We start from the raw sequence: 16,528 nt of genomic DNA on the forward strand, positions 1-16,528 counted from the left end.
CCGCATCCCTCTGTCACTGTGCTCGTTCCTGCAAACATAGTGACAACTCTGGGTACAGTCTGAATACAAATGATATCTATATTGATACAGTCACCTGCTTTTTAATGTCCTGGTCTCAACCCTAGTATTTCTTAAGTAAGAGCTCACAATAGTGAGGAACCTCCCCCCACCTTTTTCTTTTTCTTTCTTTTTTATTGATTTTGTTGTTGTTCTTTTTGCTTTTTTGTTTTTCTTTTTTGTTTCTCTGCTTTTTGTTCTGTATGGGTTTTTTTTTGTTTTCTGTGCTTGTTGTCTTACTTTCCTTTTTTTCTTTCTTTCTTTTTAAAATTTTCCGTCATTGAAATCTCCGATATCTACCTCCCTCTTTTCTCGACATATTCTTCTTATTACCCTTCTTACTTTCACAAGTTTTATCTAATACTTTCCAAACTTTGTACTCAAATTCGCTACCTGCTAATCAACTTAGGTCAGATATCCTTATGCTATACCTTTTCTTCATTACTATAATAATCTTATTCTTCTTGTACCTCCCCTGATCTCTCTCATACTATTTTTCTAACTCTGGTCCTCTGTTCATCTTTCAACCCTTATAATGCATGGATCTACACTTGATGGCTGTTGAGCAATATTGTATATCTAGGTGTTCATTAATACTCTAGGTCCAGAGGGACTTAAGTACAATAGAGATTGGATTGAGAGGCTCATTGTTTTGGTCATAAATCGGTGACAAGTGGTTGTATTAGACTGGTCTGTCAGTGTAAAAAAAGAAAGAGTGATAATACCAATCAAAAATTGTGAACATCTCGTGACTGCCAGCAAAAGAGGTCGAGGTTGGTTATATCTGAAAAACTAGAATCGTGTTTAGTATTAATCATGCTCCCATTTTCAAATGGGCAGAACAAGAAACTCAAGAAAATTGTCAAATCAAGGAATAATATCCCCCACCCAATATAAACAGACAATGCCACAGTCACTGGCATCATTGTTTTTGATCCAGTACAACTGAGACTGTACTTCCACTGACATTGCGCTAACTGTTAAGATTTGTTCAGACTAAACATGGTCATTTATTCTTCCACATGCAACTTCACTGTATCTGCTTTTCTTTCACTGTGGTACTTGATAAAGTACAACGGAGACTGTAATTCCACCGACATTGCTCTAACTACTAAGATTGTTTTCTGTGCAAACGTGGTCAATTACCCTTCCTCATGCAACTCAATGTATCTGCTTTTACATCCGGTGTAATGGATTTTTCGGTTGAAATTCCCTCGGCCTTGTTCTATCTGCTAAGTACATTTTTGTCTAAGGGTGGTATTTTAAATTTCCTCATGCAACTTTAGTGTACCTGCTTTTCTTTTATCGTGGTGCTTCATCCAGTACAACTGAGACTGAACTTCCACTGACACTGCTCTAACTGCTAAGATTTGTTCTGTCTAAACGTGGGCATTTATTCTTTCCCATGCAACTTCAATGTATCTGCTTTTACTTCTTGGAGGATTTCATCCAGTGTAAAGGATACTGGATTTTGCCTTAAAATTCCTCCAGCAGTGTTCTTTCTGCTATGATCTTTTTTGTCTAATCAGGATATTTTTAATTTCCTCACGCAACTATTGTGTACCTGCTTTTCTTTTATCGTGGTCCTTGATCCAGTACAATAGAGATTGTACTTCCACCAACACTTCTCTATCTGTTAGATTTGTTCTGTGTACACATGGTCATTTATTCTTCTACAAGCAACTTCACTGTATCTGCTGTTACTTCTTGGAGGATTCCATCCAGTGTAATTGATACTGGATTGTGTGGTTGAACTCCCTTCGGCATTGTTCTGTCTGCTAAGAACTTTTTCGTCTAAGCGGTGTATTTCATTCTTCCTCATCCAACTTCAGCGTATCTGCTTTTATTTCATCGTGGTGCCTCGTCCAGTACAATGGAGACAGTACTACCAATGACATTGCTCTAACTGCTAAGATTTGTTCTGTCTAAACGTGGTCATTGTTTCCCATGCAACTTCAATGTATCTGCTCTTACTACTTGGAGTATTTCATCCAGTGTAATGGATACTGGATTTTTGCGTTGAACATTCCTCGGCCTTCTTCTATCTGCTAAGAACTTTTTTGTCTAAACGTAGGATTTTACTCTTCCTCCTGAAACTTCAGTGTATCTGCTTTCATTTCATCGTGGTGCTTCATCCTGTACAACAGAGACTGAACTACCACTGACATTGCTCTATCTACTAAGATTTGTTCTGTGTAAACGTGGTCATTTATTCTACCACAAGCAACTTCAATGTATCTGGTTTACTTCTTGGAGGTTTTCATCCAGTGTAATGGATACTGGATTTTGTCATTGAACTTCCCCTGGCATTTCCCTTTCTGCTAAGAACTTTCTTGGCTAAGCAGGGTATTTTATTCTTCCTCATTCAATTTCAGTGTACCTGCTTTTATTTCGTCGTGGTCTCTGAGCAAGTACAATGGGAACTGTACTTCCACCGACTTTGCTATATCTGGTAAGATTTGTTCAGTTAATGTGGTCGTTTCTTCTTCCACAAGCAACTTCAGTGTATCTGCTTTTACTATTTCCAATATTTCATCCAGTGTAATGGATACTGGAGTTTTTGCGTTGACCATTCCTCGCCCTTGTTCCATCTGCTAAGAACTTTTTTGTCTAAGGGGAGTATTTTAAATTTCCTCATGCAACTTTAGTATACCTGCTGTTCTTTCATCGTGGATGTTGATGCCGTACAACTGAGATTATACTTCCACCGACATTGCTCTATCTGGTAAGATTTGTTCTTTATAAACGTGGTCATTTATACTCCCACATGCAGTTTTATTCTATCTGCTTTTACTTCCTGGAAGATTTCATCTGGTGTAATGGATACTGAATATTTGCGTTGAACATCCTTCGGCCTTGTTCTATCTGCTAAGAACTTTTTTGTCTAAATGGGGTATTTTATTCTTCCTCCTGCAACTTCAGTGTATCTGCTTTTATTTTATCGGGGTGCTTCATCCAGTACAACGGAGACTGAACTACCACTGACATTGCTCTATCTACTAAGATTTGTTCTGTGTAAACGTGGTCAATTACTCTACCACAAGCAACTTCAGTGTATCTGGTTTTACTTCTTGGAGGTTTTCATCCAGTGTAATGGACACTGGATTTTGCCATTGATCTTCCTATGGCATTGCTCTTTCTGCTAAGAACCTTCTTGTCTAAGCGGGGTATTTTATTCTTCCTCATTCAACTTCCCTGTATCTGCTTTTATTTCAATGCTGTCTCTGAGTAAGTACAACGGAGAGTGTACTTCCACTGACATTGCTCTGCTAAGATTTGTTCGGTTAACGTGGTAACCAATTAAGCATATATAAAATATATCAGATAACAAGGTGAAATACTGTAACAATATGAGATAACCAAGGTACAGCAAAACAGATGAGAGATAACAAAGTACATTAAGGACAACAATCACTCATTATATGACTTTTGTTTCTATGTCCTGGAGGTCCTTACATTTAGCGTCATACTATATGGACTTAATGCACCTAGATTTTGTTCTATTGTGAATCTCTGCTAGGAGAGCCCAAGGTTTCTACTGACAAATGAGGGAAACCATTGAGCCTATGTTCCTTTGAGTCTGGCTTTCTTCACTTAATATGATTTTTTCTAAGTCTTTCCATTTCCTTACCAATGGGGCAATATTGTTCTTTCAACAGCAACATAGAATTTTAGAAGATGATAATTTTCTAAAACATGTATTTTAACTTTAGTTTGTTGAAGTGACAGGATCACAGTAACAGAAGCTTTGATTGTGATGGTTGATTTTAAAAGTAAAGTTCAGTGATTGTTTTCTAACTTCAAAAGCAATTCATGTTTGCTTTAATACATGGGAAATACAGAAAAGAAGAAATCATCACTTATTAGCAGGTACTACTGTCAGAAGTGTTCTGTTCTTGAAATTTTTATATAGCATAGGAAAGTTGAATTTGGTAAAACATTCTTCTGTGTTTATAGGGGGTGGGGTAACTACAGGAACCCTGCTGCTTGTCACCTGTGCTTCAGCCTGTACACACTCAGTGAAGCAAGCAGTCAGGAGCCAGAGGGCTCCTGGCCGCTCTGGCTTGGAGCAAGTGGGGTATGTCTCAGGACACCATTGGCTGACAGTCACATTCAGGGAGGTCCCTATTTGATGATGTGGCGGCCACTACTCAATCTGTATTTAGCGAGCACCTTTTGTAAAATAAAGTTAGATCTGCACCGAGAGTCTGGTCTCCGGAATCTGTGTTCCCAGGATTATTTGTGGGCTCCGCGGCCATCTTACCCTCCTCGTAGACCTCCGAGAAGGACCCCAACAATAGGGATTAATAGCTTATTTGCATTTTCTAAGTTTTACCTATAGAGTTTAGTATTTTAATAACTCTTTAGAAACATTCTGTTATAGAAAATGTTATGTTCTTATTTATTACTATAACCGTAGCTAATTTATTTTTAAGTCTCATAAGAAATATTTTTCTTTTTCTTTTTTTTTTGGTCAGTCATGGAGACTGAACTCAGGGTCTGAGCACTGTCCTTAGGCTTTCCTCAAGGTTACCACTTTCCTCAAGTACTTTACCACTTGAACCATAGCACCACTTCTGGCTTTTCTATGTATGTGGTACTGAGGAATTGAATCTGGGTCTTCATGCATACTAGGCAAATACTACCAGTAGGCCAAACTCCCAGCCCTATTTTGCTTGTATGTGCATATTCATTTGTGTGCATGCAAGTTCTTCAATATCAAGTTTTATTTTTATTTTATTTGATTTTATTTTTTGTTTTTTTTTGTTTGTTTTTGCCAGTCCTGGGCTTGAGCTCAGGGCCTGAGCACTGTCCTTGGACTTTCTCAAGGCTAGAGCTCTACCACTTGAGCCTCAGCACCACTTCCGGCTTTTTTCTATGTATGTGGTACCAAGGAATCGAACCCGGGTCTTCGTGCATGTTAGGCAAGCACTTTAACCACTAGACCAAACTCCTAGCCCCCAAGTTTTATTTTGAAAATGTGCTAATTTTACATTAAAGAAACAATTTCACCTGGTTATGATATATTGTATATATGTGTATTTGGTTATTTGAGGCTGATAGGAAAGGGAAGGAAACAAGATGAGTGGCGGGGTGGGGGGAGGGAAATAGGGACCAAGACATGAGAAAGGGTATCAATGCTTGTTAAGTAATGCACCCTCTTCATGGTGAATGTAATGTCACCCTTCTATTAATTACAATAAAATAAAAGGAAAAATTAGAAAGTACAAATTTTAGCCAGGTTCCAATGGCTCATGCCAGTAATCCTAGCTGTTCAGGAGGTTGAGATCTGATTATCCCAGTAAAAAGGCAGCCTTGGCATCAAAGTCTGTAAACGCTATCTCCAGTTAACCACCCAAAAGCCAGAAGTGGAGCTGTATCACAAATTGTGCAGGTCTAGTTTTTTTTTTTCATTACAGGAACTATTTTATTTTATTTTTTTTATTGTAATTAGTAAAAGGTTTACATGATATTTGCCAGATTGAAGGTGCATTAATTCACATACATTGATACCCTTTCACATGTCTTGGTACCCATTTCCCTCCCCCCGTCATCCCCCACCCTTCTTGGTTTTCCCCCTTCCCTATCAAATTTCAAATATCCAAATACAAATAAATTCAATATATCAGATAACAAAGTGAGATACTATAGCAATATGAGATAACCAAGGGACAGCAAAGGAGATGAGAGACAACATAGTACATTAAGGACAACAATCATTCATTATAGGGCTTTTGTTTCAATATCCTGGAGGTCCTTTCAATTAGCTTCACATTATATGGCCTTGTGTATCAAGATTTTGCTCTATTGCAAATCTCTGCTAGTAGAGCCCAAGGTTTCTACTGATTATGACGAATGAGCGAAACCTTGCGCCTAAGTTCCTTTGAGTCTGGCTTATTTCACTTAATATGATTTTTTCTCTAAGTCTTTCCATTTCCTAACAAATGGGGCGATGTCATTCTTTCTGACAGCAGCATAGAATTCCATTGTGTACAAATACCACAACTTGTTGATCCACTCATCAACTGAGGGACATCTAGGTTGGTTCCATACCTTTGCTATGGTGAATAGTGCTGCAATGAACATTGTTGTGGTAGTGGATTTAGTATGTCCTTGTTTCTGGATGGTTGGGTAAATGCCAAGTAGTGGAATTGCTGGGTCATAGGGGAGTTCTATGTTTAGCCTTTTGAGGCACTGCCACACTGCTTTCCATAGTGGTTGAATGAGTTTGCACTCCTACCAACAGTGTAGTAGTGATCCCTCCTGGCCACATCCCCTCCAGCATCTGTTGTTATTCGTTTTCCTGATCCTGGCCATTCTAAGTGGAGTGAGGTGGAATCTTAGAGTTGTTTTGGTTTGCATTTCTTTTATGACCAGAGATGTTGAGCATTTCTTCATGTGTCTATAGGCCATTTTTGTTTCTTCTTCAGAGAAGTTCTTAGCAGATAGAACATAGCCGAGGAATGTTCAACGCAAAAATCCAGTATCCATTACACTGGATGAAATCCTCCAAGAAGTAAAATCAGATACATCGAAGTTGCATGTGGAAGAATAAATGACCACGTTTAGACAGAACAATCCTAGCAGTTAGAGCAATGTCGGTGGAAGTTCAGTCTCCGTTGTACTGGATCAAGCAACACGATGAAATAAAAGCAGATACACTGAAGTTGCAGGAGGAAGAATAAAATACTCCGGTTTGACAAAAATGTTCTTAATAGATAGAAGAGGGCCGAGGGAAGTTGAACGCAAAACTCCAGTATCCATTACACTGGATGAAAACGTCCAAGAAGTAAAAGCAGATACATTGAAGTTGCTTGTGTTAGAATAAATGACCACGTTTAAACAGAACAAATCTTAGCAGATAGGGCAATGTCGGTGGAAGTACAGTCTCCATTGTACTGTATCAAGGACCACGGTGAAAGAAAAGCAGGTACACAAAAGTTGCATGAGGAAATTTATAATACGCTGCTTTGAAATAAGATTATAGCAAACAGAACAATGAGGTAGGAATTTCAAAGCAAAATCCAGTACCCATTACACTGGATGAAATAAAACAAAAAGTAAAAGCAGATACATTGAATGTGCTTGTGGAAGAATAATTGATCACGTTTGCACAGAACAAATCTTAGCAGAGAGAGTAATGTCAGTGGAAATACAGTCTCCATTGTACTGGATGAAAGACCACGATGAAAGAAAAGCAGGAAAACTAAAGTTGCTTGAGGAAATTTAAAATACCCCACTTAGACAAGAAAGATCTCAGCAGATAGAACAATGCTGTAGGAATTTCAAGGCCAAAATCCAGGACCAATTACACTGGATGAAATATTCAAAAAGTAAAAGCAGATACATTGAAGTTGCTTGAAGAAGAATAAGTGACCACCTTTACACAGAACAAATCTTAGCACATAGAGCAATGTCGGTGGAAGAACAGTCTCCGTTGCAATCGATCAAAGACAGGGATGAAAAAAAGCAGGACACAGAAGTTGCATGAGGAAGTATAAATACCACACTTAGACAAAAAAGTTCTTAGCAGATTGAACGGGGCCGAGACATCAGTTTTGGCAGCGTAGGGGACAGTACATACCTCAAATCGAGCCTAAGTAAGCTTTAGCGACACACAGATCTCATTCACAGAGGAAAAAGGCAGAAATCCGGCACAAAGAAGACAGCTGGGACCGGTTCCAGCCGCTCGGAGCAGCCGCGGAGACAAAGCCGCTCTTCTAAATCTGAGGAGCAGTGCTTCTTGGAGCTGTAACCCGCCAGGTGCAGACAGAGCCACACAGAGCCTGAGGGAGCCCAGAGCCGACACCGGGCTGTGCACGGACCTGCCAGCTTCACGGAACCGGAGAATCCAGCAATTTGTGAGTACCACTGAGGAGAAGTTTCCACTTCTACTCGCAGATCGGCATTGGGAGGGAGCCCCTCCCCCACAAGCTGAGAGCAGCTCCATCTTGACTACTGGCAAGGACCCAGACCAAAGCAATTGGAACTAGAGGGGTGGTGCTGGCAGCGCCATCTTTCTTACTGGCAAAGGATTTCCCAGAGATCCCTTAGCCGGAAATCCCGCCCCAGAGCTGCTGAAGTCCGTCCCCTGCGCCAGCCACAGCCTGGTAAACAAAACCCGCCCCCCCCAAACCTTCAGCTTCCTTTTCCAAACAAACAATCAGATCCAAAAAAACCTCATAGCCAGATCACAAGAGAAAAAGCCTTTCTGAACTGTTTGGATCCTGAATTTAGTGGAGACCCAAGTTTCCTATCCTGCCCTGACCTCCCCCCCCCGCTAAAAAAAATATATATCCTGAAGAAGACCTTTTTTTTTTCTTTTTCATTTTTATTTTTAAAATCCTTTTTTTTTTGGTTCTTTGTTTTTGGGATTTTTTTCTTTTTTTTTCTTCCACCCCTTCTTTCATTTGCATTTATAGGTGTTCTTATTTTATCTTTACCATCCTACCTACACTTTTTTTTCTCTTTTCTCTCCCGCATCCCTCTGTCACTGTGCTCGTTCCTGCAAACATAGTGACAACTCTGGGTACAGTCTGAATACAAATGATATCTATATTGATACAGTCACCTGCTTTTTAATGTCCTGGTCTCAACCCTAGTATTTCTTAAGTAAGAGCTCACAATAGTGAGGAACCTCCCCCCACCTTTTTCTTTTTCTTTCTTTTTTATTGATTTTGTTGTTGTTCTTTTTGCTTTTTTGTTTTTCTTTTTTGTTTCTCTGCTTTTTGTTCTGTATGGGTTTTTTTTTGTTTTCTGTGCTTGTTGTCTTACTTTCCTTTTTTTCTTTCTTTCTTTTTAAAATTTTCCGTCATTGAAATCTCCGATATCTACCTCCCTCTTTTCTCGACATATTCTTCTTATTACCCTTCTTACTTTCACAAGTTTTATCTAATACTTTCCAAACTTTGTACTCAAATTCGCTACCTGCTAATCAACTTAGGTCAGATATCCTTATGCTATACCTTTTCTTCATTACTATAATAATCTTATTCTTCTTGTACCTCCCCTGATCTCTCTCATACTATTTTTCTAACTCTGGTCCTCTGTTCATCTTTCAACCCTTATAATGCATGGATCTACACTTGATGGCTGTTGAGCAATATTGTATATCTAGGTGTTCATTAATACTCTAGGTCCAGAGGGACTTAAGTACAATAGAGATTGGATTGAGAGGCTCATTGTTTTGGTCATAAATCGGTGACAAGTGGTTGTATTAGACTGGTCTGTCAGTGTAAAAAAAGAAAGAGTGATAATACCAATCAAAAATTGTGAACATCTCGTGACTGCCAGCAAAAGAGGTCGAGGTTGGTTATATCTGAAAAACTAGAATCGTGTTTAGTATTAATCATGCTCCCATTTTCAAATGGGCAGAACAAGAAACTCAAGAAAATTGTCAAATCAAGGAATAATATCCCCCACCCAATATAAACAGACAATGCCACAGTCACTGGCATCATTGTTTTTGATCCAGTACAACTGAGACTGTACTTCCACTGACATTGCGCTAACTGTTAAGATTTGTTCAGACTAAACATGGTCATTTATTCTTCCACATGCAACTTCACTGTATCTGCTTTTCTTTCACTGTGGTACTTGATAAAGTACAACGGAGACTGTAATTCCACCGACATTGCTCTAACTACTAAGATTGTTTTCTGTGCAAACGTGGTCAATTACCCTTCCTCATGCAACTCAATGTATCTGCTTTTACATCCGGTGTAATGGATTTTTCGGTTGAAATTCCCTCGGCCTTGTTCTATCTGCTAAGTACATTTTTGTCTAAGGGTGGTATTTTAAATTTCCTCATGCAACTTTAGTGTACCTGCTTTTCTTTTATCGTGGTGCTTCATCCAGTACAACTGAGACTGAACTTCCACTGACACTGCTCTAACTGCTAAGATTTGTTCTGTCTAAACGTGGGCATTTATTCTTTCCCATGCAACTTCAATGTATCTGCTTTTACTTCTTGGAGGATTTCATCCAGTGTAAAGGATACTGGATTTTGCCTTAAAATTCCTCCAGGAGTGTTCTTTCTGCTATGATCTTTTTTGTCTAATCAGGATATTTTTAATTTCCTCACGCAACTATTGTGTACCTGCTTTTCTTTTATCGTGGTCCTTGATCCAGTACAATAGAGATTGTACTTCCACCAACACTTCTCTATCTGTTAGATTTGTTCTGTGTACACATGGTCATTTATTCTTCTACAAGCAACTTCACTGTATCTGCTGTTACTTCTTGGAGGATTCCATCCAGTGTAATTGATACTGGATTGTGTGGTTGAACTCCCTTCGGCATTGTTCTGTCTGCTAAGAACTTTTTCGTCTAAGCGGTGTATTTCATTCTTCCTCATCCAACTTCAGCGTATCTGCTTTTATTTCATCGTGGTGCCTCGTCCAGTACAATGGAGACAGTACTACCAATGACATTGCTCTAACTGCTAAGATTTGTTCTGTCTAAACGTGGTCATTGTTTCCCATGCAACTTCAATGTATCTGCTCTTACTACTTGGAGTATTTCATCCAGTGTAATGGATACTGGATTTTTGCGTTGAACATTCCTCGGCCTTCTTCTATCTGCTAAGAACTTTTTTGTCTAAACGTAGGATTTTACTCTTCCTCCTGAAACTTCAGTGTATCTGCTTTCATTTCATCGTGGTGCTTCATCCTGTACAACAGAGACTGAACTACCACTGACATTGCTCTATCTACTAAGATTTGTTCTGTGTAAACGTGGTCATTTATTCTACCACAAGCAACTTCAATGTATCTGGTTTACTTCTTGGAGGTTTTCATCCAGTGTAATGGATACTGGATTTTGTCATTGAACTTCCCCTGGCATTTCCCTTTCTGCTAAGAACTTTCTTGGCTAAGCAGGGTATTTTATTCTTCCTCATTCAATTTCAGTGTACCTGCTTTTATTTCGTCGTGGTCTCTGAGCAAGTACAATGGGAACTGTACTTCCACCGACTTTGCTATATCTGGTAAGATTTGTTCAGTTAATGTGGTCGTTTCTTCTTCCACAAGCAACTTCAGTGTATCTGCTTTTACTATTTCCAATATTTCATCCAGTGTAATGGATACTGGAGTTTTTGCGTTGACCATTCCTCGCCCTTGTTCCATCTGCTAAGAACTTTTTTGTCTAAGGGGAGTATTTTAAATTTCCTCATGCAACTTTAGTATACCTGCTGTTCTTTCATCGTGGATGTTGATGCCGTACAACTGAGATTATACTTCCACCGACATTGCTCTATCTGGTAAGATTTGTTCTTTATAAACGTGGTCATTTATACTCCCACATGCAGTTTTATTCTATCTGCTTTTACTTCCTGGAAGATTTCATCTGGTGTAATGGATACTGAATATTTGCGTTGAACATCCTTCGGCCTTGTTCTATCTGCTAAGAACTTTTTTGTCTAAATGGGGTATTTTATTCTTCCTCCTGCAACTTCAGTGTATCTGCTTTTATTTTATCGGGGTGCTTCATCCAGTACAACGGAGACTGAACTACCACTGACATTGCTCTATCTACTAAGATTTGTTCTGTGTAAACGTGGTCAATTACTCTACCACAAGCAACTTCAGTGTATCTGGTTTTACTTCTTGGAGGTTTTCATCCAGTGTAATGGACACTGGATTTTGCCATTGATCTTCCTATGGCATTGCTCTTTCTGCTAAGAACCTTCTTGTCTAAGCGGGGTATTTTATTCTTCCTCATTCAACTTCCCTGTATCTGCTTTTATTTCAATGCTGTCTCTGAGTAAGTACAACGGAGAGTGTACTTCCACTGACATTGCTCTGCTAAGATTTGTTCGGTTAACGTGGTAACCAATTAAGCATATATAAAATATATCAGATAACAAGGTGAAATACTGTAACAATATGAGATAACCAAGGTACAGCAAAACAGATGAGAGATAACAAAGTACATTAAGGACAACAATCACTCATTATATGACTTTTGTTTCTATGTCCTGGAGGTCCTTACATTTAGCGTCATACTATATGGACTTAATGCACCTAGATTTTGTTCTATTGTGAATCTCTGCTAGGAGAGCCCAAGGTTTCTACTGACAAATGAGGGAAACCATTGAGCCTATGTTCCTTTGAGTCTGGCTTTCTTCACTTAATATGATTTTTTCTAAGTCTTTCCATTTCCTTACCAATGGGGCAATATTGTTCTTTCAACAGCAACATAGAATTTTAGAAGATGATAATTTTCTAAAACATGTATTTTAACTTTAGTTTGTTGAAGTGACAGGATCACAGTAACAGAAGCTTTGATTGTGATGGTTGATTTTAAAAGTAAAGTTCAGTGATTGTTTTCTAACTTCAAAAGCAATTCATGTTTGCTTTAATACATGGGAAATACAGAAAAGAAGAAATCATCACTTATTAGCAGGTACTACTGTCAGAAGTGTTCTGTTCTTGAAATTTTTATATAGCATAGGAAAGTTGAATTTGGTAAAACATTCTTCTGTGTTTATAGGGGGTGGGGTAACTACAGGAACCCTGCTGCTTGTCACCTGTGCTTCAGCCTGTACACACTCAGTGAAGCAAGCAGTCAGGAGCCAGAGGGCTCCTGGCCGCTCTGGCTTGGAGCAAGTGGGGTATGTCTCAGGACACCATTGGCTGACAGTCACATTCAGGGAGGTCCCTATTTGATGATGTGGCGGCCACTACTCAATCTGTATTTAGCGAGCACCTTTTGTAAAATAAAGTTAGATCTGCACCGAGAGTCTGGTCTCCGGAATCTGTGTTCCCAGGATTATTTGTGGGCTCCGCGGCCATCTTACCCTCCTCGTAGACCTCCGAGAAGGACCCCAACAATAGGGATTAATAGCTTATTTGCATTTTCTAAGTTTTACCTATAGAGTTTAGTATTTTAATAACTCTTTAGAAACATTCTGTTATAGAAAATGTTATGTTCTTATTTATTACTATAACCGTAGCTAATTTATTTTTAAGTCTCATAAGAAATATTTTTCTTTTTCTTTTTTTTTTGGTCAGTCATGGAGACTGAACTCAGGGTCTGAGCACTGTCCTTAGGCTTTCCTCAAGGTTACCACTTTCCTCAAGTACTTTACCACTTGAACCATAGCACCACTTCTGGCTTTTCTATGTATGTGGTACTGAGGAATTGAATCTGGGTCTTCATGCATACTAGGCAAATACTACCAGTAGGCCAAACTCCCAGCCCTATTTTGCTTGTATGTGCATATTCATTTGTGTGCATGCAAGTTCTTCAATATCAAGTTTTATTTTTATTTTATTTGATTTTATTTTTTGTTTTTTTTTGTTTGTTTTTGCCAGTCCTGGGCTTGAGCTCAGGGCCTGAGCACTGTCCTTGGACTTTCTCAAGGCTAGAGCTCTACCACTTGAGCCTCAGCACCACTTCCGGCTTTTTTCTATGTATGTGGTACCAAGGAATCGAACCCGGGTCTTCGTGCATGTTAGGCAAGCACTTTAACCACTAGACCAAACTCCTAGCCCCCAAGTTTTATTTTGAAAATGTGCTAATTTTACATTAAAGAAACAATTTCACCTGGTTATGATATATTGTATATATGTGTATTTGGTTATTTGAGGCTGATAGGAAAGGGAAGGAAACAAGATGAGTGGCGGGGTGGGGGGAGGGAAATAGGGACCAAGACATGAGAAAGGGTATCAATGCTTGTTAAGTAATGCACCCTCTTCATGGTGAATGTAATGTCACCCTTCTATTAATTACAATAAAATAAAAGGAAAAATTAGAAAGTACAAATTTTAGCCAGGTTCCAATGGCTCATGCCAGTAATCCTAGCTGTTCAGGAGGTTGAGATCTGATTATCCCAGTAAAAAGGCAGCCTTGGCATCAAAGTCTGTAAACGCTATCTCCAGTTAACCACCCAAAAGCCAGAAGTGGAGCTGTATCACAAATTGTGCAGGTCTAGTTTTTTTTTTTCATTACAGGAACTATTTTATTTTATTTTTTTTATTGTAATTAGTAAAAGGTTTACATGATATTTGCCAGATTGAAGGTGCATTAATTCACATACATTGATACCCTTTCACATGTCTTGGTACCCATTTCCCTCCCCCCGTCATCCCCCACCCTTCTTGGTTTTCCCCCTTCCCTATCAAATTTCAAATATCCAAATACAAATAAATTCAATATATCAGATAACAAAGTGAGATACTATAGCAATATGAGATAACCAAGGGACAGCAAAGGAGATGAGAGACAACATAGTACATTAAGGACAACAATCATTCATTATAGGGCTTTTGTTTCAATATCCTGGAGGTCCTTTCAATTAGCTTCACATTATATGGCCTTGTGTATCAAGATTTTGCTCTATTGCAAATCTCTGCTAGTAGAGCCCAAGGTTTCTACTGATTATGACGAATGAGCGAAACCTTGCGCCTAAGTTCCTTTGAGTCTGGCTTATTTCACTTAATATGATTTTTTCTCTAAGTCTTTCCATTTCCTAACAAATGGGGCGATGTCATTCTTTCTGACAGCAGCATAGAATTCCATTGTGTACAAATACCACAACTTGTTGATCCACTCATCAACTGAGGGACATCTAGGTTGGTTCCATACCTTTGCTGCAATGAACATTGTTGTGGTAGTGGATTTAGTATGTCCTTGTTTCTGGATGGTTGGGTAAATGCCAAGTAGTGGAATTGCTGGGTCATAGGGGAGTTCTATGTTTAGCCTTTTGAGGCACTGCCACACTGCTTTCCATAGTGGTTGAATGAGTTTGCACTCCTACCAACAGTGTAGTAGTGATCCCTCCTGGCCACATCCCCTCCAGCATCTGTTGTTATTCGTTTTCCTGATCCTGGCCATTCTAAGTGGAGTGAGGTGGAATCTTAGAGTTGTTTTGGTTTGCATTTCTTTTATGACCAGAGATGTTGAGCATTTCTTCATGTGTCTATAGGCCATTTTTGTTTCTTCTTCAGAGAAGTTCTTAGCAGATAGAACATAGCCGAGGAATGTTCAACGCAAAAATCCAGTATCCATTACACTGGATGAAATCCTCCAAGAAGTAAAATCAGATACATCGAAGTTGCATGTGGAAGAATAAATGACCACGTTTAGACAGAACAATCCTAGCAGTTAGAGCAATGTCGGTGGAAGTTCAGTCTCCGTTGTACTGGATCAAGCAACACGATGAAATAAAAGCAGATACACTGAAGTTGCAGGAGGAAGAATAAAATACTCCGGTTTGACAAAAATGTTCTTAATAGATAGAAGAGGGCCGAGGGAAGTTGAACGCAAAACTCCAGTATCCATTACACTGGATGAAAACGTCCAAGAAGTAAAAGCAGATACATTGAAGTTGCTTGTGTTAGAATAAATGACCACGTTTAAACAGAACAAATCTTAGCAGATAGGGCAATGTCGGTGGAAGTACAGTCTCCATTGTACTGTATCAAGGACCACGGTGAAAGAAAAGCAGGTACACAAAAGTTGCATGAGGAAATTTATAATACGCTGCTTTGAAATAAGATTATAGCAAACAGAACAATGAGGTAGGAATTTCAAAGCAAAATCCAGTACCCATTACACTGGATGAAATAAAACAAAAAGTAAAAGCAGATACATTGAATGTGCTTGTGGAAGAATAATTGATCACGTTTGCACAGAACAAATCTTAGCAGAGAGAGTAATGTCAGTGGAAATACAGTCTCCATTGTACTGGATGAAAGACCACGATGAAAGAAAAGCAGGAAAACTAAAGTTGCTTGAGGAAATTTAAAATACCCCACTTAGACAAGAAAGATCTCAGCAGATAGAACAATGCTGTAGGAATTTCAAGGCCAAAATCCAGGACCAATTACACTGGATGAAATATTCAAAAAGTAAAAGCAGATACATTGAAGTTGCTTGAAGAAGAATAAGTGACCACCTTTACACAGAACAAATCTTAGCACATAGAGCAATGTCGGTGGAAGAACAGTCTCCGTTGCAATCGATCAAAGACAGGGATGAAAAAAAGCAGGACACAGAAGTTGCATGAGGAAGTATAAATACCACACTTAGACAAAAAAGTTCTTAGCAGATTGAACGGGGCCGAGACATCAGTTTTGGCAGCGTAGGGGACAGTACATACCTCAAATCGAGCCTAAGTAAGCTTTAGCGACACACAGATCTCATTCACAGAGGAAAAAGGCAGAAATCCGGCACAAAGAAGACAGCTGGGACCGGTTCCAGCCGCTCGGAGCAGCCGCGGAGACAAAGCCGCTCTTCTAAATCTGAGGAGCAGTGCTTCTTGGAGCTGTAACCCGCCAGGTGCAGACAGAGCCACACAGAGCCTGAGGGAGCCCAGAGCCGACACCGGGCTGTGCACGGACCTGCCAGCTTCACGGAACCGGAGAATCCAGCAATTTGTGAGTACCACTGAGGAGAAGTTTCCACTTCTACTCGCAGATCGGCATTGGGAGGGAGCCCCTCCCCCACAAGCTGAGAGCAGCTCCAT

This window comes from Megascapheus bottae, chromosome 4 (genome assembly GCF_031878675.1).
Source record: "Megascapheus bottae isolate mThoBot1 chromosome 4, mThoBot2.hap1, whole genome shotgun sequence".
Lineage (NCBI taxonomy): Eukaryota > Metazoa > Chordata > Mammalia > Rodentia > Geomyidae > Megascapheus > Megascapheus bottae.